The sequence below is a fragment of the Meriones unguiculatus genome, chromosome 14, assembly GCF_030254825.1.
Source record: "Meriones unguiculatus strain TT.TT164.6M chromosome 14, Bangor_MerUng_6.1, whole genome shotgun sequence".
Classification (NCBI taxonomy): domain Eukaryota; kingdom Metazoa; phylum Chordata; class Mammalia; order Rodentia; family Muridae; genus Meriones; species Meriones unguiculatus.
Window position 1 is genome coordinate 50,173,890 of NC_083361.1, and position 23,833 is coordinate 50,197,722.

General features: G+C 38.0%; 1 long non-coding RNA gene across 2 annotated transcripts in view; it reads right to left on the bottom strand.

Annotated features, from left to right (window-relative positions):
* Positions 1–23,833, bottom strand: part of LOC132647210 (uncharacterized) — a 253,174-nt gene that overhangs the window by 1,712 nt on the left and 227,629 nt on the right. For both annotated transcript variants that reach the window (XR_009585540.1, XR_009585541.1), the window contains one exon: positions 3,265–3,421. This is a non-coding gene — a long non-coding RNA (uncharacterized LOC132647210). The remainder of the gene's footprint in view (positions 1–3,264; positions 3,422–23,833) is intronic.

Consider the following 23,833-nt stretch of genomic DNA (forward strand, 5'->3'; position numbering starts at 1 on the left):
TTAGAAATATATGTGAATAGAAGACCCAGAAATAAACCCACACACCTATGAATATTCGGTTTTTGACAAAGAAGCCAAAAGCATTCAATGGAAAAAAGACAGCATCTTCAACAAATGGTGCTGGTCCAACTGGATCTCTACATGCAGAAAAATGAAAATAGATCCATATTTATCACCCTGCACAAAACTAAAGTCCAAGTGGATCAAAGACCTCAACATAAAACCAGATTCTCTAAATCTGTTAGAAGAAGAAGTAGGGAACAGCCTTGAACTCATTGGCACAGGAGACAACTTTCTGTAGAGAACACCAGCAGCACAGGCTCTAAGAGCAATCAATAAATGGGACCTCATGAAACTGAAAAGCTTCTGTAAAGCAAAGGACACCGTCATCAAAACAAAACGACTGCCTACAGATTGGGAAAGAATCTTCACTAACCCTTTATCTGACAGAGGACTAATATCCAGTATATAAAAGAACTAAAGAAGCTGAAAAGCAGCAAGCCAAGTAATCCAATTAAAAAATGGGGAACAATTCTCCAGTCCAATTACCTAAAATATAGCTCGACAATTGTTTAGACAGATTTGCAGCACTGGAAAAATTCTCATGTTATATGCTAGTGACTCAAAGTCCAGCATATTTTCATTGACAGCCAAGTTGAACGATTTGCCATAGGGTATCAATTTGCTCCTGCACGAGGTCAATCCTCTGATTGAATACCATCAAGCTTCCTTTTAGTTGAGCATTAATTCCTTTATGTACAACTAAGGCATGAGCTACATTGGCTAAATGATTATTCAGGGTCTGAGCAGTCTGCCCAGTATGACTCATGGCTAATGCCCCGGTGGTAGCTCCAACAGCCGCCAATGAGATGGTAGTAAAAATGGTGGCTGTAGTTCCAAGATCCCTTTTCTGTCTGAAGAGAGTCATAACGTGAGGGGCATCAACGGGCACAGGCACCCAGTGAGGCATGCGAGTAACCAGGGCATACCTAAATTTACTAGCATTCCAGCATTGGGCAAAAGAGCAAGTATCATTACCACAATTACTTGGCTCTATCTGGCTAATAATGAATAAAAATGGGGAATATAGACAAACAGGTGTGGGCTTATATGAATAGATGGAGCTGGTTTCCGCCTTCCACCTTCACGATAGTGAGTGCTCTCTGTCACGAACAATTCCACATTTGGCTAAGGCTGAGGATCTGGCTTGCTTCTATGTATGTGGACCTATCTGCATTGCCCACGTGGCACGCCTGGGTTGACTACCCAGAGGCTATTTAAGCTGTGGGCTGGCTTTCCCCAGGGTCAGATGATTGTTCAAGGTTCCTGAATAAACTGCATTGAAAAAAAATGGGGAATAGAGGTAAACAGAGAATTCTAGACAGAGGAATATTGAATGGCACAGAAACACTTAAAGAAATGTTCAACCTCATTAGCCATCAGGGAAATGCAAATCAAAACGACCCTTAGATATCACCTCACACCCATCAGAATGGCCAAGATCAAAAACTCAGGCGACAACACATGCTGGAGAGGTTGTGGAGAAAGGGGAACCCTCCTCCACTTCTGGTGGTAATGTAAACTGGTACAACCACTTTGGAAATCTATCTGGTGCTTTCTCAGACAATTAGGACTAGTGCTTCCTCAAGACCCAGCTATACCACTGCTAGGTAGATACCCAAAGTTTGCTCAAGTACACAAAAGGGATACTTGCTCAACCATGTTTATAGCAGCTTTATTTGTAATAGCCAGAACCTGGAAACAACCCAGATGTCCATCAACAGAAGAATGGGTACAGAAATTGTGGTATTTCTACACAATGGAATACTACTCAGCAATCAAACAGGAGGAAATCCTAAAATTTGCAGGCAAATGGTGGGATCTAGAAAAGATCATTCTGAGTGAAATATCCCAGAAAGAGAAAGACAAACACGGTATATATTCACTTATATAGACCTAATAAGATATGATAAACATAATGAAATCTATACACCTAAAAAAGATAATCAAGAGAGTGGACATGGGATAAGATGATCAATCCTCTTTTAGAAAGACAGATGGGATGTGCATTGAATGTATGACAAGAGTCTACTGAGCGCATCTGAAAGACTCTAACTAGCAGTGTTTTCAAAGCAAAGACTCATGACCAAACCTTTGGCAGAGTACAAGGAATCATATGAAAGAAGGAGAGTTAGCATGATGGGGAAAGGATAGGAGCTCCACAAGGACCAAATATATCTGGGCACAGGGTCTTTTCTGAGACTGACAGTCAATCAAGGTCCATGTATGTATATAACCTGGAACCTCTGCTCGGATGTAGCCTGTGGTAGCTCAGTAATCAATTGGTTTCCCATAGTGAGGGGAACAAGTACTATTTCTAACAGGAATTCAATGGCTGGCTCTTTGACCTCCCCACCCCCCAAGGGAGGAGCAGTACTGTTAGGCCACAGAGGAGGGCTTTGCAGCCAGTCCTGAAGATACCTGATAAAACAGGATCAGATGAATGAGGAGGAGGTCCACGCATCAGTGGACTTGAAAAGGGGCAGGGTGGAGAAGAGGGAGGGAGGGTGGGATTGTGAGGGAATGAGGGAACGGGATACAGCTGGGATACAGAGTTAATAAAATGTAACTGATAAGAAAAAAATAAAATTAAAAACAAGGAAAAAAAAGGAAAAGGAAGAATCATATATATGGTAAATGTATCCATTTTGCATTTGACAAAAATGAAAAAATAAATAATTTTCTTCATAAAAATAGAAATAGATGTGAACTGAATATTTTTGCATGAATTCAGAGAAATGGCTAAATTTCAGATTTTCATTCCAAAACAGGAGCTACATGGTTTGGAGCATACAGAATAATTTTAAAGGTGTTACCTTTTGATTTTAGACTTATTTATGTATGTAAGCGTTTTGCTGACATGTACTGTGTACTGTGTTGTACATGGTGCCTGAGCTGGTCAGAAGAGAGAACTAAATCCCTTTTGAAATTGTTGATGCTTGTGAGCTACCATGTGGATTCTGGGAACCACTGAGACACCTATCTAGCTAGTAGGAATTTTTTTCAATGTTCAAGCAATGAAAATTTTCAAGTTTTTCTTCAGAAACAATATATCCAGAGTCCAGTTTGGGACAGTGATCAGAGCATGGCAGCATGTGGCCCTGGCCTTGTGACTGAGTGCCAGGAAGGACCTGGGAACTGTTCCACAATTTAGCTGGGTGTTCTGAAGTTCATAAAATCCCACACCCTGGGGTTTCCTCTCACCTGGGAAACACAATCGCTGGTGTTTTAGGGCCCAGAGTTCTGTCTGCTGGCCACTGTGCAGATCCTGCTGTGCTGCTGGTCAGGAAGTATGTGTGTCCTCCCAGAACCACCATCTTGGATCCTCTCTGTTTGTTATTTTTATAATTACTAGACATGACTGAAATAGAAAAAAGAGTTATACTGACAAAAAAAATCTATATTTCACTTATTTGTAGTTCAAAATCAGTGAGGGAGAATGAGACAGTGAGAGGGATCAAAAGACAGAGAGAGAGATACAGAGAGAGACAGAGAGAGAGAAAGAAAGAGAGGTATGAAGGTATAGAGCTTTTGGGGGCTATCTTGGGGAGTGATGCAAGTGAGTAGCCGGTGGTTTTCTATACTTGTATAAATCAAGTAAAGATAATTTTAGAAAATCATCTGGATCTAGGTGTGTATAGTATAAACAGAGTCTGAAAGGTCTACATTACATTTTAAGAATTTTAATAAGAAAAAATAGAGCAACTAACATTAACTGCATGGTATTGGTATAGAAACAGACTGGAGAATCAATTGAATCAAATTGAAGACCCAGATATAAACTCACACACTTATGGATACTTGATTTTTGAAAGAAAGAAGTCAAAACCATACAATAGAAAAAAGACAGCATCATCAACAAATGGTACTGGTCTAACTGAATGTATACATGTAGAAAAATGCAAATAGATCTATATCACCCCACACAAAGTTAAAGTCCAAGTGGATCAAAGACCTCAACATAAAAAGAGACACACTAAGTCTGTTAGAAGAAAAGTGGGGAAGAGCCTTAACCTCATTGGCACAGAAAACAACTTCCTGAACAGAACACCAACAGCACAAGCTCTAAGATCAACGACCAATAAATGGGACCTTATGAAACTGAAAAGCTTATGCAAAGTAAAGGACACTGTCTTCAGAACAAAATGACACCCTATAGATTGGGAAAAGATCTTCATCAACCCTACATCTTACAGAGGGCTAATATCCAGAATTTATAAAGAACTCAAGAAGTTAAAAGCCAAAAAAAAAAAGAAAAAAGTCATCATGTTAGAAAATGGGGCATGGGAGATCTTTCCATCTTCTCATATCTTCTTCTAATTCTTTCTTCATAGACTTGAATTTTTTTTTTTCATACAAGTCTTTGACTTGCTTGGTTAGGGTTACACCAAGTTCCTTTTTGTCATTTGTGGCTATTGTGAAGGGTGTTGTTTCCCTAATTTCAGTTAAATAAAAAAATTGTTGCAGCCTTCATCTTTCAATATATCTGGAAGTAATAACCATCACTAAATTTTCGAAGAAGCATCACTGTAGATGTTCCCAGGCTGCAAGAGAATTCTAAGACCAAAGAACAGTAGACACAATGTGAGAGTCTTGAACTAAATTACAAACTGAGATTTTTTTTTCTTCTAAGTCTTAAGTTAACTCCAAAGAGAGCAAAGCTTAGATTTTTGGTAATCCTTACACAACCAGAACATTCTTGCATGCTGAATACACAGGCAATGACAAAAAGAATGACTACTCTAGATAGAATTCCTCCAACTGTGATGCTGTGAAATACAGTAGAATTTCCACTGCACTGTGAGGTGCTCATACTCTTTTCCAAACATGTCATTTCAAAACCTTTCCAGAATGTAATTGTTCGTGAAAGCTCCTAAAGAAAATATTATGAAATAAAACAAATTGGGATTATGTTATTAAAAATTGTTGCAGGATAAAATATAAAACCAATAGGATCTGTGTGAAAATCAGTAGAAATAATTATTTTAAAGGAACTGAACCTAAGTCACAATGTTTTTTAAAGACATCAAAGAGATTGCTCATATAAAATACTGCACATATGCCACAGCTGAAATCACTAGAGGAGAGGCAAGAGGAATATCTCCTCTTTTGTGCCCTGAAGATAGACATATCTTGTTCAGCAAAGGTGGTGAGAGTATTCTCATGATTTATGTTACTGGCTAGAACTTAACTTTCCATGACACTTTTCTGTTTAAATACTCTTTTGTATACCAAATGTAGTATGAGAAAACATATGACTTTGGTGATCTAAAATTTCTTCATAATAAGCACCTTGGTAACTCTAGTACAATTTCTACAATGACATGTTAGGATATTGACTTTGAATGTGTTTTATAACCATTAGCATTTATAAAAGTTAAAATCTTGGTTATCTTTTCAGCTACATTTCATCCTGGTCCTAAAGTAGGAAAGGTCTTCAGTGCTCTGAATTCTATGTAATAGTTAAACTGATGATCTGCACTGAATCCAATAGTATAAAAAACAATAATATTAGAATTAGAAGAATAGAAAATTATTTAATAGATATGGGTGTAACTCAATAATAGAACAATAGTGTGTAGTATGTATAAGGTCATGAGCTCTTCCTAAGCACCATACACACAATTAATCACACACACACACACACACACATACACACACACACACACACACACACACAAGAGCAAGTGTATAAAGGTGATTTTTAAGCAGAAGTTACATGAAAAGATATCCTTATGCCTAGAAGATTCACATAGATATGGAAAAGAAGCCATGCTATGTAGCTGGGCTTTAAAATAAGGTGTGAGAGTGCACAGTGAGAGAAAGAATAAAAAGAAAGAACAGAAGGAATAGTTAAATATGTAAAATGTCACCATTCAGTTAAATATTAAGAATGAATGTAATTCTTGGTAATATGTGCTTAAATTTTATGTTAATTTTATTTTATTATAATTATTTATGATTAGATAAAATTACTTTAAAATATAAGCAATATTGGAAAAACACATGAGCTTATATATAAGCAATAAGAACCAGGAGAAAACAGTTTAATTATCATAGGAATACTTGGATTGAAATGTATTATTGTTGAATCTAGCTGACTCAATATTTTCTCTTTTTTGGGACTGTAGCTTATGTGGATCAGTCTTGCTTCATATTGCTTTCTACATATCACACTGTAAGTCCATTTATGTGCATGAAATATACATATCTTTTCCACATACTCCTGCCTAAATTCTCTCTCTCCTCTACCCTCTTCTTATGCCTCCATATTCTTTTATTCCTCAAACTGTTTCTCTCCTAGTCATGAACATGGAATGTCATTTTTTGGTTTTATATTCACATACATTTGCACAGCTTATGATGTCCTTAGTGAATATCTTCAGTGGAAGAGGTTTCCCATTGCTGTTCTTGACTTCATTAATGGCTCTGCTCAAATAACACACAATACAGTAAAATCAATCTGTAAATAGAATATTTCAAGCTAATCACTGTCAACATTATATCAATATAATCTTAGCTTTAAACACAACCACAGGACCATGCACTATTAGAACGGGGGATATTAAAAATGTTTCAGAAAGACATGGTTGGATAATTGCACATTGGCCTAGCAAGCACAGCCAATCTTCAAAATATTTTGTCTGTGAGGGAAGGGCAGAAACCTGCTTGACTTCAAAGCAGGAAAAATCAGATGATTTGAGCATACATGGAGAGTAACACGTACTGGGTGGAACTTAAAATAAGTCTGGAGAAGACTGCTTATTCCAATAGAAAGAGGAGATGGGGATCCAAGATGGTGGCAACGAGCCCACACAGTACCTGAGAGGCAGAGGATCTGAAACTCCTAAAATGTTGAGTGGAGGGGCAACTGAAGCCAGAAAATCAACACTGGGGACTCTTGAATAAGAGGGGACATTACATGAGCTGAGACCATTTAGATTCAGGTCTCCCGTGGACTCCCCTGGTGATGGAAAGTTGTGAACATTCCAACTGCTTGCACTTCTCCTTTTCAGGGCTCCCTCCTTCTCCACAGAGCCATCCCACAGTGACTCTTAGAGACTCCAGTGAATCTTAGAGACTCCAGAGACACTTATCACAGAACTCACTCCCTGGGGACTGAGATAGCAGAGGCAGGGCTCCTAGCTCCTCAGCTGAGGCTGCCAGCTGTACCAGCCTTGTGAGTCCCATGTCTGAAGTAGCATTCTTCCGGTTCCCAGGTCTGTAAGCAGCTATACGGACACCCCAGAGCCTCCCAGCCAGTGACTATATGGGCCACCCAATCCCTCAGTTGTGGACAGCAGCTGTACAGCCACCAAAGTTGCCAGACTAGCCAAATCACCCAGGTACACCAGGCACCAGACCACCTAGGTCTTTGGACCACTGTTGTGGCTCCCTAGGACTTCCTAGCAGGCACCTGGACCTGCCTCCCAGTTCCACGGCTGTAGCTGGACTTCCAAGTTCTGCAGCTGCAGCACCACTGAGCTGAAGGAGCTCCTATACCTGTATTTGACCCAAGAGGCCCAAAACTGAGAGTAGAGTACAGGGGGATCCCCTGTGCTTTCTGATTTGACCTGCTAGAGAATGAGCGTGCCTTCAAGTGCCTGCAGAGTCCCATATCCAAAGTCCTTCTAAGCTAGCAGCCAGACATGAGATCCCTTCAACCTACCCAAACACTGTGGGAAACAGAAGAATAGTGTTCTCAACATTAAGGTCCCTGTTCTGCTGATCCACCAGTGGAGTTCAGGCAAATAACTCCTGAAGCTCAGTCAGAGCTGAATACCAGTGGTCTATAGGCCATTGAGGTATTCAAGGAATTTGCACAAGCAAATTGCACCTGCAAAGACCTCAAGCACCTGTAATCCCTTTGGTGCCTCCACAGTGCCCCTTCCCCATACTTCAGGCATCTACATTCTCTAACAGCATGTCCATCAAGGCACACTTCCATGTAAACACACACACATGCACACTCACATGCTTGCCTGCATTTGTCCTTCTGTGCCTGTAAATCTTTCTTCCTTGGGTACAGCTGAATCACCAACGCACACTCTCAAACCACTGGACCTCCCTAATCTTTTGAGGAATTCTCCAGACATCAGCAAAAGACAGTGTCAGTCTGAACTGTAGAATCCAGGAGCAAACAGTGAAGGTTACAGATAAGCTAATGGCCAGAGGTCGGCGTAAGAATACATCCAACAAAAATCAGGATATCACGGCGTCACCAAATATAAATGGATACTCCAATTCATGGGAAACACAAGAAAATGATTTTAAAGGTATGCTTATCCAGTTATTAGAGGCACATGAAGAGGAAACAAACAAATCTCTCAAAGAAATAGCCACATAAATGGAAGCAAATAAAGAGGAAATGAACAAAATTCTAAAAGAAACACAAGGAAATATAGCCAAATAAATGGAGGCACAAGTAGAGGCACAATTAGTGGCATATAGAGAGGAAATCAACAACAACAACAACAAAAAAAAATAGAGACCCTTATAGAGAGACAGGAATCCGCATTCAAACAGAAGAAGGAAATGGTACAAGGCATGAAAACAGAATTAGAATCAATAAAGAAAACATAAGTAGAGAAAACCATGGAGCTGGAGAACTTAGAGAAAAGATCAGGAACCACAAAGGTAAGCATCACCAATAAAATACAAGAGAAGGAAGAGAGAATCTTTGGTGCTGAAGATACACTTGTAGAAATTGATAATTCTCTCAAAGGAAAAGTAAAATTGGAAAAGTCCCAAACACAAAACATCCAAGAAATTAAGGATGCCATGAAAAGGTGAAATCTGAGAATAATAGGGATTGATGAAAAAGAAGATACCAGGCTCCAAGGTCCAGAAAATGTCTTCAAGAAAATCAAAGAATAAAATTTTCCCAACTTAAAGAAAGAGATGTCCATAAACATACAAGATGCCCACAGAACACCAAATAAACTAGACCAGAAAAGAAACCCCTCATGTCACATCATAGTCAAAAACACTATATTTACAGAACAAAAAAAAGATATTAAAAGCAGCAAGGGAAAAAGGCCAAGTAACATATAAAGGTAGACCTATCAGAATCACACCACACATCTCATCAGAAACTATGAAAGCCAGAAAGGCCTGGGCAGATATCATGCAGACTTCGAGCAACCACGGATGCCAACCCAGACTAGTATATTCAGCAAAGCTTTCAATCAATATAGATGGAGAAAAAATATTCCATGACAACAATAAACTTAAACAATATTTACACAGCAAACTAGCCCTACAGAAGCCACTAGAAAGAAAATTCCAATCCAACAAAAACAACTACACCCAAGAAAACATAGGATATAGATAATTTCTCAAAAAAATTAAAAGAAAACAATGAATCACAGTAAAACCATCAACTCCACAATTAAAGGAACTAATGTTCATTGGTCACTATTATCTATTAACATCAATGGACTGAACTCTCCATTGAAAAGACACAGACTAACAGAATGTTTGTGGAAATAGGATCCAACATCCTGTTGTATCCAAGAAACACACCTCTGCAACAAAGATAAACACTACCTCAGAGTAAAGGGCTAGAAAAATGTGTTTCAAGCAAATGGACCCAGAAAACTATCTGGGGTAGCTATCCTAATATCTAATAAAATAAATTTTCAAACAAAATTAATCAAAAAAGATGAGGAGGGGCACTGCATTCTCATCAAAGGAAAATTCCACCAGAAGGACATCACAATTTTGAACATCTATTCAACAAATACAAGAGCACCTACATTTGTAAATGAAACATTATTAAAACTTAAATCACATATCGATCCCAACACCTTAATAGTGGGAGATTTCACCACTCTACTCTCACCAAGGGAGAGATCATTCAGACAGAAGCTAAGCAGAGAAATAATAGCCCTTACAGAGGTTCTAAATCAAATGGACCTAATAGATGTCTACAGAACTTTTCATCCAAATTCAAAAGAGTATACATTCTTTTCAGCACCTCATGGAACCTTCTCCAAAATAGGCCATATAGTTGTTCACAAAGCAAGTCTCAGAAGATACAAGAAGATTGAAATAATCCCTTTTATCCTATCTGACCACCATGGTCTGAAGCTGGACCTCAGCAACAACAGAAATAGCATAAAGCCTAGATATATATGGAAACTGAACAACTCGCTACCCAATGTCAGCTGGGTTAGAGAAGAAATAAAGAAAGAAATTAAAGACTTCCTAGAATTCAATGAAAATAAAGGCACAACATATGCAAACTTATGGGACACAATGAAAGCAGTGATAAGAGGAAAGTTCATAGCACTAAATGCCTTCAAGAAGAAATTTGAAATATCACATAGAAGCAACTTAATAGCTCACCTGAAAGCCCTACAAATAAAGAAGTAGACACACCCAGGGGAGTAGACAGCTGGAAATGCTCAAGCTCAGGGAAGAAATCAACAAATTAAAATAAATGAAACAATTCAAAGATCAATGAAACCAAGAGCTGGTTCTTTGAGAAAAATCAGCAAGATACACAAGCCCTTAGCCAAACTAACTTTTGGCAGAGAGAAACTGTCCAAATCATCAAAATCTGAAACAAAAGGGGGGACATAACAACAGACACTGAGGAAATCCAAACAATCATTAGGTCTTACCACAAACACTTATACAACACAAACTTTGAAAATCTAATTGAAATGTACAATAGATTAACTTACAAAAATTAAATCAAGATCAGGTAGAAAGACTGAATAGTCCTATATCCCTCAAGGAAATAGAAGCAGTCATCAAAAGTCTCTCTTCAAAAACAAAACAAAACAAAACAAAACAGCAACAACAACAAAACACCAAAAACCCTGGGCCAGATGGTTTCAATGCAGAATTATATCAGAGCTTCAGAGAAGAGCTAACTCCAATTCACTTCAAACTATTCCACAAATTAGAAACAGAAGGAACATTACCAAACTCATTCTATGAAGCTGCTGTCACCATGATACCTAAACCACACAAAGGCCCAACAAAAAAAGAAAATGTCAGAACTATCACTCTTATGAACATTGATGGAAAAATACTGAATAAAATACTTGCAAACCAAATCCAAGAATACATTAAAGATATCATCCACCATGACAAAGTAGGCTTCATCCCAGGCATGCAAGGGTGTTTTAATATACTACTATCCATGTAATCCACCATTTAAACAAACTGAAGGAGAAAAACCATATGATCATCTCCTTAGGTGCCAAAAAAGCATTTGACAAAATCCAACACCCATTCATGTTTAGAGTGTTGGAGAGATCAGGGATACAAGGCACATACCTAAACATAGTAAAGGTAGTATACAGCAAGCCTATAACCAACATCAAGCTCAATGGAGAGAAATTTAAATCAATCCCACTGAAATCAGGAACAAGGAAAGGCTGCCCATTCTCTCCATATCTCTTAAACATAGTACTTGAAGTCTTAGCTACAGTAATAAGACAACTAAAGTAGTTCAAAGGGATACAAATCAGAAAGAAAGAAGTCAAAGTATCACTATTAGCAAATGTTATGATGATATACATGAGCAACCCTAAAAATTCAACCAGAGAACTCCTTCAGCTAATAAACACCTTCAGCAAAGTGGCTGGATACAAAATTAACTTAAAAAAAAAAAAAAAGAAGAGAAAAGAAACACTCCTGTATACCAAAGACAAAATTGCCAAGAAAGAAATTAGGGAAATAACACCCTTCATGATAGCCACTAAAAACATAAAGTACCTGGGGGTGACTCTAACCAAGCAAGTGAAAGACTGTTTGAAACAAAACAAAACAAAACAAAACAAAACAAAACAAAATAAAAAAGCATCAAGTCTCTGAAGAAAGAAATTGAAGAAGGTATCAGAAGCTGGAAAGGTCTCCTATGTTCATGGATCGGTAGGATTAACAGTGAAAATGCCTATTTTGCCAAAAGCAATGTACAGATTCAGTGCAATTCCCATCAAAATACCAATGCATTTCTTTATAGACCATGAAAGAAAAATTCTCAACTTCATATGGAAAACCAAAAAACCCAGAATTTCCAAAAAAATCCTGTAAAACAACACATCCTCTGTATGTATCTCCATCCCTGCTCTCAAGCTGTACTACAGAGCAATAGTAATAAAAACTTCATGGTATTGGCAAAGAAACAGAATGGTTGATCAATGGAACTGAATAGAAGACCCAGAAACAAACCCAAACACCTATGAATACTTGATTTTTGACAAAGAAGCCAAAGCCATTCAATGGAAAAAAGATGGCAGATGGTGCTGGTCTAACTGGAAGTCTACATGTAGAAAAATTCAAATAGACCCTTATTCATCACCCTGCACAAAACTAAAGTCCAAGTGGATCAATGACCTCAACATAAAACCAGATACCCTAAATCGGTTAGAAGAAACTGTGGGGAAGAGCCTACAATTCATTGGCATAGAAGACAACTTCTGAATAGAACACCAACAGCACAGGCTCTAAGAGCAACAATCAAAAAATGGGACTTCATGAAACTGAAAAGCTTCTGTAAAGCAAAAGACACTGTCATCAGAACAAAATGACAGCCTACAGACTGGGAAAGGTTTTTCACCAACCCTATATCTGACAGAGGACTAATATCCAGTATATATAAAGAACTAAAGAAGTCAAAAGACAACAAACCAAGTAATACAATTTAAAAATGGGTTATGGAACTAAACAGAGAATTCTTTGTAGAGGAATATGGAATGGTAGAGATACACCTAAAGAAAATCTCAAAGTCCTTAGCCATCAGGGAGATGCAAACCAAAACAACCCTGAGATTTTACCTTACACCCATCAGAATGGCTAAGATCAAAAATTCAAGTGACAATACATGCTGGAGAGGATGTGGAGAAAGGGAATCCTCCTCCATTGTTGCTGGGAATGTAAACTTGTACAACTACTTTGGAAATCAATCTGGTGTTTTCTCAGACAACTATGAATAGTGATTTCTCAAGATCCAGCTATACCACTACTAGGCATATATAAAAAAGATGCTCACGTACACAACAAGGACATTTGTTCAACCACGTTTGTAGTAGCTTTATTCATAATAGCCAGAACCTGGAAACAACCCAGATGTCCATCAACGGAGGAATGGATACAGAAATTGTGTTAAATTTACACAATGGAGTACTACTCAGCAATTAAAAACAAGGAAATCATGAAATTGGGAAACAAATTGTGGGATCTAGAAAAGATCATTCTGAGTAACATATACCAGAAAGAAACATGATATATACTCACTTATCAGTGGATATTCGACCTAAAAGATAGGATAAACATATCAAAATCTGTGCACCTAAGGAAGCTAAACAAGAAAGAAGATCTGGGATAAGATGATCAATCCTCACTTAGAAAGACAAATTGGGTTGACATTGGAAGTAGGAGAAAACAAGAAAGAGAACAAGAGCCTGCCATAGAGGGCCTCTGAAAGACTAAGACTCATAACCAAACCTTGGACAGAGTGCAGGGGATTTTATAAAAGAAGGGGGAGTTAATAAGACCTGGAGAGGACTGAAGCTCCACAAGTACAAGATATACCTGGGCATAGGAGTCTTTTCTGAGACTGATTTGCCAACCAAGGACCATGTTTGGATATAACCTAGAATCCCAGCTCAGACGTAGCCCATGGCAACTCAGTATAGAAGTGGATACCCTAGTAAGAGGAACAGGGACTGTCTCTGACATGAACTCAATGGCTGGCTCTTTGACCCTGCCCCACCCGCAGGGAGGAGCAGCCTTGCTAGGCCACAGAGAACATTGCAGCCATTCCTGGAGATACCTGATAAGCTAGGGTCAAATGGAAAGGAAGACCTCCTTTATGAGTGTACTTAGAAAGGAGCAGGGAGAAGATGAAGGAGGGAGGATAGAATTGGGAGGGAATGAGGGAGGGGGCTACAGCTATGAAACAAAGTAAATAAGCTGTAATTAATATAAAAAATAACAGAAAGAGATGATGAAGAGCATAATATGCAGAACTTCCTCATAATTAAGCAAAACAAGTCTTTTAACAGGAGAAATTAATGCAGTAGCTAGGTAACATGTAATCAACAGCACATTTGGAGACAGTCTATCAAATATATTTTTATAAAAGAAATAGAGCACATTCTGTTATTCCTTTATCAATAAGGAATTAAAATTAAATGAGTAAAATACCTTTGGAGATAACAGTACCAATGCTCTTTCTGCTCCACAGAATTGTAATGTAAAAAGTGAAAAAAATAATAGGCTCTTGAAAAATGCTAAGATGTTTAATATTATTCCTTATACAAATATTATAAGCCAATTTCTATTGGCAAGTATGCAAGTATAGATGGCATTCTTCACATGATTGGCCTGCTGTTAGATCTGTTATTTCACTGGAAACATACATGATAGGAATTAAATAATAGTGTTGATGCTGCCTGGGAATTTCTTGTTCACATTGAAAGGAATTACTATTTCATTATTCATACTAACCCACATGTAAAGTATGTCACTTTTGGTTAGAACACACACTTAAACCAGGGAAAACTCCCTTTTTGGTAAAAATTTTTCATTATTTTTTTCATATGAATTACAGAATTGGCATAAAAGACATTAGTTCCTAGAAGACTAGTGCTTCATCTGTGAGAATCATTAGATCACCTCCTGTGGTGCTAATTAATAATAAGCCCACCACTATTTCATTGTAACATGTAATACTCAAATTTAAAATGGTTTAAAGATGAATGTGCAACACTAACATTTTATAATATTAAAATTATATATTTAATGAGTTAGAGCTCACTTTTACTGGATATCTTCACAGGGTCTTACCAACATTATTTTGTTGATGAATATTTTTTTAATCCATAGTGCAACCCTTACCCATTTTCCTTAATTTTTTAAAGTGATTTTTATTTGTTTTAATTTATTCACTTTGTATCCGTGATATAGCTCCATTTCTTGTCACCTCCCAATCCTGCCCTCCCTCTCTCTTCTCCTACCCTGTCTTTCCACCAGTCCACCCATAGGGAAAGTCCTCCTCCCCTGCCATTTGGCCCTAGCCTATCAGGTCTCATCAGGACTGGCTGCACTGTATTCCTCTGTGGCCTGGTAAGGCTACTCCACTCTCCTCATAGGGAGGTGATCAAAGAAACAGCCCATGAGTTTATGTCAGAGATAGTCCTTGTTCCCCTTAGTAGGGAACCCACTTAGAAATTGAGCTGCTATGAACTACATCTGTGCAGGGGTTCTAGATTATCTCCATGCATTATCCTTGGTTGGAATATCAGTCTCAGAAAAAAAACCTGGGACCACATTTTTTGGTTCTGTTGCTGTCTTGTGGAGCTCCTGTCCTCTTCAGGTCTTACTATCTCCCCCTTCTTTCATAAGATTCCCTGCACTCTGTCCAAAATTTGGCTACGATTCTCACCATATCCTTTGTAAGATCCAGCTAAAGCACTCCTACAAACATATCCAAAATATGCAGTATAAAACAAGGACATTTGCTCAACCATTTTCATAGTAGCTTTATTCGTAATAGCCAAGTCTGGAAAAAAACTGGATGTCTCTCATCTGAGGAATGGATGCAGAAATTGTGGTACATTTATCCAACGGAATATTACTCAACAATTAAAAGCAAGGGAATCATGAAATTTGGAAAAATGGTGGGAACTAGAAAAGATAATCCTGAGGGAGGTATCCCAGAAGCAGAAAGATACACATGGTATATACTCATTTATAAGTGGATATTAGACATATAATATAGGATAAATATAAGAAAATCTGTACACCTAAAGAAGCTAAACAAGAAGGAGGTCCCTGGGTAAGATGATCAATCCTCATTAAAAAAGGCAAATGTGATAGACATTGGAAGAGGGAGAAAACAGTACATAGGACAAGAGCCTACCACAGAGGACCTCTGAAAAACTCATTTCACTATTCTTAATTCTCCTATTTCATAGCCCTATGCCAGGCACTGTTTTTTTTTTTTTTTCCATTTATAAGCTAATATAGGAGTTATTTCAACTTTCTGAAAAGTGTGATTCATGTTGCCAGGAACATTCAGACATAACTTTTTGCTCGTTGGCCATGGTTCTACATCCATAATTGGAGTTGCATATTCTTACTGAAATTCTCTGTGACTGATTCTTGACAAGAGACCCTCACATTTCATGTTTCTGCTATTAACTGCTCAATTCATTTTATAACATTCTGCCCGAAAGCATTCTTATCAGAAGTATGTATTATGCCTGTGGCCCCCAATCTGTAAGTGTAAATAGACAACACATCTAATATCACCAAATTAAAAGGTGACATAGAAGGAAACATCAAAGGAACTTTGTTATATGCATTATTGAAAATGCCTGGTTCATATTTTTTTTAAATGCATATTTATTTATTTATTTTTTCAATGCAGTTTATTCAGGAACCTTGAACAATCATCTGACCCTGGGGAAAGCCAGCCCACAGCTTAAATAGCCTCTGGGTAGCCAACCCAGGCGTGCCACGTGGGCAATGCAGATAGGTCCACATACATGGAAGCAAGCCAGATCCTCAGCCTTAGCCAAATGTGGAATTGTTCGTGACAGAGAGCACTCACCATCGCGAAGGTGGAAGGCGGAAACCAGCTCCATCTTTAAGGCACAGCATTCCGCAGCTCTCTACAGTTCCCCCTTTTTGTTTTAGACACATCAGGCAAGAGTAGAGGTCTGATCTCTGATATTAGAAATAAATTGGGACTTTGTACCGATGTTCATTTAGGTGTCATCCACCCAAAGAGCATCAGACCAATTCCAATACCTTTTTCTCAGAGGCGGGACCTGGGGTATCAACCCGCATGCAATCAGACATGCTCTAAGTGAATGTGAACGAGTATAAATATGGTCTCCAAATTTCACTCCTTCATAAATGAAAAGTTTAATGGAAATGATGTCAGTAAATTTTTCAGTTATCCCTAGACACAGTACTTTCTCTCAGATTCCAGATGGGAGAAACACCAAGAATTAACATAGATAATCTTCAGAGATATTACCAAAGGACAAGAAAATAATGAGAACAACACAAAGATGATCCTCTTCCTCAAGTCTATGGAAAGGCTTTTCCAGGTAAAGTCACAGAACCCAGAAGTTTATACAATTTGCCAGCACTTGTGTTAATTGAGTGTACTCTGTAATGACACTAACAGTTTGGACAGAGGAATGAGGGTGTTTGCATGTGATGAAATTTTAATTTGGTAAAGAAATATGAATTCTGTTATGCTTGAGTAGAACAGGTTTACACTATATAATCCCTATGATTCCAGACTTCATACTCAAGATATTCTCATTATACCATGATCACATCTTCTCATGAAAGATCAGAAAGTGAATTTGAAATTTACCTGTAGTGTACAAATCAACTGTGCCTTTGATGAATGACACTGGTCCTCATCTGTTGACTATAGACACCAGTGATATTCTGCTGCACAGACATTTAAGACATTGAGCAGTCCAAGGGAAACTATTTTTGTCTGTTTTTGGGAAATTAATTTGCAAGTATAGGGTGTATTTCTCAAAATCGATTATACTACACAATATCATTGGAGAGAGATCAACTTGTATATGTTCAAAACACAGAAAATACCAAGTCATTTTGCAATGAGGAATGTGAAGAATGGGGTAAATCCTGGTCCTGTCTCATCCTTTATAGAACACAATGCACTTCATTTTTATCTCAAGGGTTTGTGGAGTCCTGATGAACATCGCCAATCAAAATCTTAAGGAACCTACTTATATACAGAAATGTGTGTGATGAAAAGTATAGACTCACTTGGTCATCATAGAATTGGAAACCTTGAGTTGGCAGCATGCATACAATGAGATTAATAAATTCTTATTTTGTAAATATTCTGGTTAAGAGATTTATATTTTCCCTGTGAATTAGCATTAAACTGACCCACAGTTTCTACAGCCAGGTAGAAATACAAGTCCAAGCTGCAGGCTTACTGAAAAGTGGCTCAGGATGTTCCTTGGGACAGAAGAGGTGGATGGACTTGCAAGCAGAACTGTTGTCTGTCCCAAACATGCATCTATCCGTAAGTAAGGCAGTGAAATGACCTCTTTTATTTTAAACCTTTTCTTATGCCTACAGAGAGAATCAAGTATTTGTTAATTTGCTTTTCATTATAGTTGAAACTGCTTGTATCTAGGACCCAGTTCTTCCTGCTCCAAAGATGAGGAGGACTCATTCATCTCTATGATCCATGCAGAGCTCATGCCATGGTACACAGGCTTCAACAAGGCCTGTGTTGATGGAAATTACTGGGTACACAGTTTCTGATGGTAACAAATAACCGTAAACTGGTCTTTTTCTGAATGGTGAGTGTTTAGAATGAGTATACTATGATTTTAAAGGCATAGCATTTTTAGAAAGATATCCCTTTCAATATTTCTTCCCTCTAATTAGTTGAATACTGACCTTTTTGCATTGTTTATTTTCATAATTTCCATACAAAAAAACTAGTTATGAGTTTAATATTTATGTTAAATAATTAAATTTGATAACCTTTTCAAAATAAATACTATAGAAATATTGTCTGATATAATAATATTCACATTTATTTGTCCTTCACCCTGTACTAAGAAGTCATGTTAGCTCACTACAGTTGCTTTTTCAGTGAAGCCATGATATGCATCTCCTACAAATAACTCAAAGAGGATTCTGCCTTCCAATAACCTTGTCAAATGTCATCTTATGAAGGATTCTGATGTTATCAAAAGTGCTCTTGAAAAACAATTACTTGGGAGCATAAGTTTCATTCTTTCTTCACCCTTTTTTTTTCAAGCAGTGAAAACATTACAATGTGGTTATATTGTATTTTTCTTTAAGTAAATGATTACAAATGAGTATATGCAAGAAAAACATATTCATCAATACCTTCACATGCTCAAATGTTTTACATATTATGGGTGAAAAACAAATATGAAAAACAAATTATTCCCAAGAACCTATATATATTCATATATATATATGAATATATATATGTATTTGTAACTAAGCAATTTGTTATATATTAATAGAGTGAGCAAGCAAGGTAATCTCTCAGCCAGCTTTTCTTTACCAGCAGGCTCCACTTTGCTGTTACAAAGAAAGAACCAATTATCTTGAAAGGTAATCTTATAAAACTCTTAAAAAAATCACAAATCTAAACTTTATATAAAAAATCAGCCATTTCTAGTTTAATTCTTCAAGGTTCCCATCTATTAATAATTTTGTGGAAGCTGTAGTGGGTCACAGTGTGTCCCACAATATACCCCTTTGCCCACACTTCTTTGCTTGCAAATGTTCATTGGAATGAGTCGTTGGTCTGGTTTGAGATCTCTCACTTCAGCTACGCTATCAGTGCTGGATCCTCACTTGGACTCCTGTTGGATATTCTATTGTTGCCCTGTGTCAAGAAGATCCTACAGCTTTGGATCTGCAGGACATGCCTCTTCACAGGTGAGGAAGATGAGGTAGATCTTGGGGTGGGCTAACTCAAAACCCTGGATTTAAGTCTGGGTGGTGGCTGAGCTGGCCAGCCTATCAACTTTCCTGCACCCACACAATCAGGGGGTGGGCTCTCCAGGACTGCACCAGCTAGCTCATCCAATGCCTTGTCAGGCAAGGGGTAGCTCTCCTTCTCTCCTGCCCTCAGTTCTAGCTTACCCCAACTCTTGTCAGCAGGGCCAGCTCTATTGTGCTGCCCAAGGGAGATACAGGGCCACTTTTCTGAGTGAGTGAGCCTGCTTGAATATTGGTTATATATATTGGATGATATCTGTTTTGTATTATCTGTTGCAGTTGCATAAATATCAAAGTTAATTCTGAATCATCTGGAATAAGTCCAACAGTTTCTATATGGAAAACAACTCTTTTTTTTTCCGTAATGAGATTCAGTGACTATATTAGGAGATTCTGGAAAATCTAATGAAACCACAAGAATAGCATTTAGTTCCATTTTTTTTTAACTAAAAATATGGACTTTGAATTACTTTGCTTATATTTCCTGACTTATAACCTGCCATTTCTGATTTGTTGAACTCTGTATAAAAGGTAGAAGCTTTAGAATTTGGTGTTTCACTATATGAGGAAGAATCCAATTAGTACCTTTTTATAAACTGAAATCACTTGATTTTGGGGACATTTGTTTTTCATTTATTTCCCCAAATTACTGCAAGCTCTTTGCCAATTCTCATTGATTCCCCATAGTGTTTTATTATTATTATTAATTACACTTAATTAATTTTGTATCCCCCCATAAGCCTCTCCCTTCTCCCCTCGAGATCCCATCCTCCCTCCTGTTTCTGCATGCATGCCCCTCCCCAAATCCACTGATAGGGGAGGTTCTCCTCTCCTTTCTGATCTTAGTCTATCAGTTCTCATCAAAAGTGGCTGCATTGTCCTCTTTTGTGGGCTGGTAGGGCTGCTCCCTCCTCAGGGGGAGGTGATCAAAGAACAGGCCAATCAGAGGCAGTCCCTCTTCTCATTACTATGTAACCCACTTGGACACTGACCTGCCATGGGCTACATCTGTGCAGGGGTTCTAGGTTATCTCCATGAATAGTCCTTGGTTGGAGTATGAGTCTCTTGGAAGTTCCCTGTGTTCAAATTTTCTTGTTCTGTTGCTCTCCTTGTGGAGACCTTGTCCTCTCCAGCTCTTACTATTTCCCAGTTCTTACCTAAAATTCCATTCACTCTGCCCAACAGTTGCGCATCAGGCTCAGCATCTGCTTTGATAGTCTGCAGGGCAGAGGCTTTCAGAGGCCCTCTCTGGTATGTTCCTAGTTTGTTTCCCGATTTCTTCTTCTGGCTTTCAGAGGCCCTCTGTAGCAGGTTTCTAGGTTGTTTCCTATTTTCTTCTTCTACTGATGTCCATCCTCTTTGCCTTTCAGGTGGGGATAGAACATTTTAGTTAGGGTCCTCTCTCTTGCTTGGTTTCTTTAGATGAATAGATTTTGGTGGGTTTGTCCTACATTGTATGTCTATATGAGTGAGTATATATATACCTTGTGTGTCTTTTTGCTTCTGGGACAACTCACTCAGGATGATCCTTTCCAGGTCCCACCATTTACCTGCAAATTTCATGATTTCCTTGTTTTTCATTGCTGAGTAGTATTCCATTGTATAGATGTACCAAAATTTCTGCATCCATTCTTCAGTTGAGGGGCATCTGGGTTGTTTCCAGCTTCTGGCTATTACAAATAAAGCTGCTACAAACATGGTTGAGCAAATGTCCTTTTTGTGTACTTGAGCCTCTTTTAGATATATGCCTAGGAGTGGTATGGCTGGATCTTGAGGAAGCACTATTCTTAGTTGTCTGAGAAAGTGCCAGATTGATTTTTCAGAGTGGTTGTACAAATTTACATTCCTACCAGCAGTTGAGGAGGGTTCCCCTTTCTCCACAACCTCTCCAGCATGTGTGTTGTCACTGAGTTTTTCATCTTGGCCATTTTGATGGGTGTAAGGTGAAATCTCAGGGTTGTTTTGATTTGCATTTCTCTAATGGCTAATGAGGTTGAACATTTCTTTAAGTGCTTCTCTGCCATTCAATATTGCTCTGTTGAGAATTCTCTGTTTAGCTCTGTTCCCCATTTTTTTAAGTGGATTATTTGGTTTGCTGCTTTTCAGCTTCTTTAGTTCTTTACATATACTTGATATGAGTCCTCTGTCAGATAAAGGGTTGGTGAAGATTCTTTCCCAATCTGTAGGAGGTTGCTTTGTTTTGATGACAGTGTCCTTTGCTTTGCAGAAGCTTTTCAGTTTCATGAGGTCCCATTTATTGACTGTTGCTCTTAGAGCCTGTGCTGTTGGAGTTCTGTTCAGGAAGTTTTCCCCTGTACCAATGAGTTCTAGGGTATTCCCCACTTTTATTTCAAGCCGATTTAATGTGTCTGGTTTTATGTTGAGGTCTTTGATCCACCTGGACTTCAGTTTTGTGCATGGTGATAAGTATGGATCTATTTTCATATTTCTACATGTAGACATCCAGTTGAACCAGCACCATTTGTTGAAGATGCTATCTTTTTTCCAATGTATGGTTTTGGTGTCTTTGTCAAATATCATGTGTCCATAAGTGTGTGGGTTTATTTCTGGGTCCTCTGTTCGGTTCCATTGATCCACCATTCTGTTTCTATGCCAGTACCATGCAATTTTTAAAACTGTTGCTCTATAGTACAACTTAAGATCAGGGATAGAGATACCTCCAGAAGATCTTTTATTGTAGAGGATTGTTTTAGCAATTCTGGGTTTCTTGTTATTCCATATGAAGTTGAGAATTTTTCTTTCCAGGTCTGTACGATTTGTGTTGGTAATTTGATGGGAATTGCATTGAATCTGTAGATTGCTTTTGGTAAAATGGCCATTTTTACTATGTTAATCCTGCCAAGCCATGAGCATGGGAGATCTTTCCATCTTCTCATATCTTCTTCTAATTCTTTCTTCAGAGACTTGAATTTTTATTCATACAAGTCTTTGACTTCCTTGGTTAGGGTTACTCCGAGGTACCTTATGTTATTTGTGGCTATTGTGAAGGGTGTTGTTTCCCTAATTTCTTTCTCAGCCCTTTTGTCTTTTGTATACAGGAGTGCTACTGATTTTTTTGAGTTGATTTTGTATCCGGCCACTTTGCTGAAGGTGTTTATCAGCTGTAGGAGTTCCCTGGTGGATTTTTTGGGGTCACTCACGTATACTATCATATCATCTGCAAATTGTGATAATTTGACTTCTTCTTTTCCAATCTGTATCCCCTTGATTTCCTTCAACTGTCTTATTGCTCTAGCAAGGATTTCCAGCAGTATGTTGAAGCGATATGTAGAGAGTGGGCAGCCTTGCCTTGTCCCTGATTTTAGTGGGATTGTTTTAAGTTTCTCTTCGTTTAGTTTGATGTTGGCTATAGGCTTGCTGTATATCGCCTTTACTATGTTTAGATATGTGCCTTGCATCCCTGTTCTCTCTAATACTTTAAACATGAATGGATGTTGGATTTTGTCAAATGCTTTTTCAGTATCTAGGGAGATTATCATGTGGTTTTTTTCTTTCAGTTTGTTAATATGGTGGATCACATTAATGGATTTCCGTATATTGTACCAACCCTGCATACCTGGGATGAAGCCTACTTGGTCATAATGGATAATATCTTTGATGTGTTCTTGGATTCGGTTTGCAAGTATTTTGTTAAGTATTTTTGCATCAATGTTCATAAGGGAGATTGGCCTGAAATTCTCTTTCTTTGTTGAGTCTTTGTGAGGTTTAGGTACCAAGGTGACTGTGGATTCATAGAATGAGTTTGGTAATGTTCCTTCTGTTTCTGTTTTGTGGAATATTTTGAAGAGAATTGGTGTTAGCTCTTCTTTGAAGGTCTGGTAGAATTCTGTGCTGAAGCCATCTGGTCCTGGACTTATTTTGATGGGAGACTTTTGATGACCGCTTCTATTTCTTTGGGGTATATAGGAATATTTAGTTGATTTACCTGGTCCTGGTTCAGCTTTGGTAAGTCAAATCGATCAAGAAAATTGTCCATTTCATTTAGATTTTCAAATTTTGTGGCATATAGACTTTTGAAGTAAGTCCTAACGATTGTTTGGATTTCCTCAGTGTCTGTAGTTAATTCCCCCTTTTCATTTCTGATTTTGTTCATTTGGGTGGTTTCTTTCTACCTTTTAGTTAGCTTGGCTAAGGGTTTGTCAATCTTGTTGATTTTCTCGAAGAACCAGCTCTTGGTTCCATTGATTCTTTGAATTGTCTTATTGGCTTCTAATTGATTGATTTCAGCCCTGAG